Raw genomic sequence first — 4323 nt, 5'->3', positions numbered from 1 at the left:
CATACAATAGGTAAAACAGCACGTTACATGGTTTACTAACAATAAATTCACTAACAAAATGTGTATACCAATGGCGAAGATGATTTCCGCCTCACACCAAAACGATTGCGTCTTTTGCTTATCATAAACGCACTCTCATCGATACTTTGAAGATGATCCGAGAATCGGGTAAAAATGAAAAAGCTGAAGGAAAATGAAATTATTAATGAATTATGGCACCTTCATTCAAATGCATTTAGATGGCAAAAGCATTGCAATATGGATTAAGTATTCCAACAATATTTCCTGCTTGTCAGTGTAATGGAGGCATATATTTTGTATATATATATATATATATACAATATTACCGGTCGTCCAGAATGGGTTTTGACCCCCCCCCATACGGCACACACATAAGGACACGCTGTATGCACTATGCACACACACACACAGCCACAAACACACACGAAACCACACTAAGCCCTCCCCCTCCTCTTCTCCCCACTCCCTCCTCCCCCTGTTTTAATTTCATCCTGGGGAGAACCCTGTACGAGATATACTTATCAGTAAATACAGGAACATTTTCACAACGGCGATGTTAAATTTGACAACGGCGGTGTGCCATTGTGCCTCTTATGTATAAGAAACCCTGTAGTAGTAGGTACATCCTTATCCAATACTAACATCAAGGTTGTTATGTGAAAATATTTGGACGGAGCTCGTCCTCCACCTCCCAAACTATGGTCGCAGGAGGAGAAATTAGATGGCCATCGTGGTCTATGATAAGACCAAAAGGATGCATACGTTCCAGCCAGCGTGGAAATCATCATACCCGTGGCTAGAGTATGAACCGGCCAATGGCAAGGGTATGACCTGTGGTGCAGGCTGTATGTCTGGTAGTTTTTTCACCGGCACTACAAACTATCATTTGGAAACTGTTAAAGTGCATGATGCTTCCGAGGGGCACAGAAAGATCATTGCAAAAAGAAATGCAAGGACCATGCCTGTTCACGAAACAGTTGGGGCAAAAACACTAACTTGAATGAACAAGGTCACAATAGCAAAACTGGATATCCTAATTAGAAATGCACATGTATGCTATTGGAAAAAACGGCAGGCCCTACACCGATTACGTCAAGCTGTGCTAGCTTGACAAGGCCAAGGGGTTAGATGTCGGCAGCACTTACCTCACCGACAAGGCCTGCCAGAAGTTCATTACGGCGATAACCGATAAAAGGCACCGGGAACAGTTTGGAGCTATAAATGAGGCCAAATTCCTTGCTGTGATAAGTGACGGATACACAGATTCCTCATCAAAGGAGGCCGAAATTTTATTTTTGAATTAAAATTTAACTTAATTTAATTTTTTATCTTATGATCCATATCAAAGTTACGTATATTTTATACAATTGAAAGTATTTTACAAAACCTTTCTGGGGGATACCCCTTGTACCGTGGGCGAGACCCCCTGTATTCCCTAGCAGAAAGGGGGCTCCACCCTCCTACCCCACTTACCTCCTGGCAAACCACAATGCTCGTCGCTCTGCGCCTAGTAAGAGTCCTTCGGCAGGACTAGTAGAATCTTGGAAGGACTAGTACATTTTTAGCTTACCTTGACATCATCAAGATGAGCTATTGCCATGGGTCGTCGTCTGTCGTACGTCCGTCCGTCCTTCCGTCAACATTTGGCTACGGTCAAAGATAACTCAGGAACCGTTTGACCCACATGTTTGAAATTGGGTATAGTTGTTACTGCTATGGGAGAGGTTTGAACGTCATATTTTGGAGCATGCCAGTCGACGTACTTTCGAGCCACGCCAATTTTCTGGCAAAAATGGAAATTGCCATTAGTCAGTTCAGGTTCAACGGATTTTACTCATTTTTGTTATGTGAATGAATAAGGGCTGGCCCCAAAACGTATTACAGGGGTTTTGATATTTAAAAAAAAATTATGCAAATTAGGTAGGTTTTGGCAATTATATAGCATATTATATAGACACGCAGATAACAGTCTGTGGTGTCACACTCATCTGGTTCGTTTTACAAGATCTCATTGACAATATCTTTAATGCAAAATTGGTATTTCCTCTCCACCCTGCCGATAGAACGTCTATATTAGAAGAAGTAAAGTTTTACAGAAACATGTCGGAACGCAGGCATAATCCTATTTATTTCAAAGACGCACCATCGCTAAGGAAACATCAAGGGGTATCACGCCATCGTACCGTCACAAAGAGCTATCAACGAGTAAAATCTCTTCTATAAAGGGCGAGCCTGGTTTGTGTCTGTCTTTCTGACTATCCTTTTCCTCCCCCGTACAGAGCCACCCCCAAACACCTGATATATTGCTTAATCAGCATGTCGGGCGATGGCCTAAAGGCAAGTCAAAAAAAAAAAAAACACAAGAATAAAAAAGTTTAAAATTCAATTAAAATTATTATTATGTTCTAAAAATGTCCGCGAGGTGGCGCTTATGATGCCGTTCACAGTGCTCATCCCAGGCTGTGCATGTTGAATTTGCATCTTGACCGCTATTGTTCTAGCTGTACTTGTCGACTATTTTTTGTTATTCTATAAACAAATTTTGCTGTCGAAGGGAGAGACAAAAGCGCTCGTAACATGAGCCCTGCTGAAAGGTATAAAGCTCAACTTGCTGCTTATTTTTTTCGGCAGGCACCGGGTAACGACATCGTATTTCTCGATTTTGGTTCGTATTACTCTCAAATAAATCGCCGGACTCTATCTCTCTGTCCGTCTTGTTGAGACCAGCTAAAGGTCACCCCGTCGAGTACCTTCTCAATCACCATGCTGTGGCGACGGACCATTTTAGAGCCCAAAAACAATTTGCGATCAAAAAACGGCCCAGCACCAAATTAAGGGGCAAAAAAACAAACAACAGATTCGTCATAAGTACGTTTACAACACCCATGTCGTGAGTTTTGGTTAGGGTTAGGGTAGGGTTTTTAAACCTGGGTTGTCAATAGGAGTTGGTCCCAGATTCCCCGAAACATAAATACTACCAGCAGAAAAGTTAACAAATAACAGCAATCGCTAGGCGCTCCTAGACTAAATACACTGCAGCAGAAAAGTCAAGACGAATCCTAGAACAGGCAAGACAGCGCTCAGACTATAGTCAGGCTCAAAATCAGGCAATCCGCATGAAATGCCGAAACGCAAGCAATAGCCACAAACGGCATGAAATAGCAGAAAAGCTAGTAACCCTCAAAAAATCCCTGGGCATCGCCGGGTCGCGCCTGCTAGTAATAGAATATAATTGGGAGTTCTCCCAATACTATAATTCTCGTTTCTATAGATGTAGCTCGATGTTTGCTGCAATAAAACGGATGCTTTCCACTCACTTCCATTGGTGTTTTCTTTTCTCGTGGTGAGCTACAGTGTCATTGACGACTGCTGTTCTATGTCTTTTACTAGTTCCTGTGGACTAATCAAGCTAAAATGGGGTAGTATCTTACCCTGTATACTACATCACTGGTAAATACGTGTATACGTAACGTACATATGTTGCACTTACGAACGCCGCTCGCGACCGAACCTGTCGTAAGGTCGGTGGGTGTCTCCTGTAGTAAATAAAGAACAACAGATTTATGTTTTCTTGTAGGTAGAACCACTGGGCCTGTTATGACTTCGCCTCACATATGTGACTGGGCTCCTTACATTGCTGCTTGCACGACCACACTTGACTCAAGCGAACTCACGTAAAAGAGATGCTGAAGGGGGAGGCCAGACGTAAATAGGTAACGGATTGTTTATATGCTTACTTGTGTACTGTATAGCAGATTGTCTTGGCTCTAAACTATAAGTAATTCCATAGTACAAACTTCAGACAAACTTCCCATAGAAAGGGTGGCATGTCACGTGTTTGCGCACTGGGATATATATTTCTAAGTTAGCAGAAGATGAATAATTTATTACAAGGGGTACAGGGTTAGGTTTCTCTCGTCCCTCACTGTCGCCAACTTTCCCATGCTCCCGATCAGATTTACCTCATAGCCCCGCAGCAGCTTTCTCTCAACCAAGATCTAAAGAGCTATATATGTATATCCTGTGCTCACAAGTTTCCCTGTTTAATAGAGCGCTAGTACCAAGGTAGATACGCTAGCACCTCTGCACGCCAAGCACGCTTAGACCCCTATGACAGTAAACAAACATTTTTTTAACAATGGAGCCACGAACCAGTCTACGCAATCGAGCGCATCTTTTTTTGTTTTTGTTGGAACAGTAGCTATCGGACATAGAACAAACGGTCTGATGTATAAAGTTGCAGCAACTAATCAGTTTAAACGCTCGCTCATGAGCGAGCGTATTTACCATCGGCAACCACAT

This window comes from Priapulus caudatus, unplaced genomic scaffold (assembly GCF_000485595.1).
Source record: "Priapulus caudatus unplaced genomic scaffold, Priapulus_caudatus-5.0.1 Scaffold2333, whole genome shotgun sequence".
In the NCBI taxonomy this organism is placed as follows: Eukaryota; Metazoa; Priapulida; class Priapulimorpha; order Priapulimorphida; family Priapulidae; genus Priapulus; species Priapulus caudatus.
Note: the sequence above shows the minus strand (reverse complement) of the source record.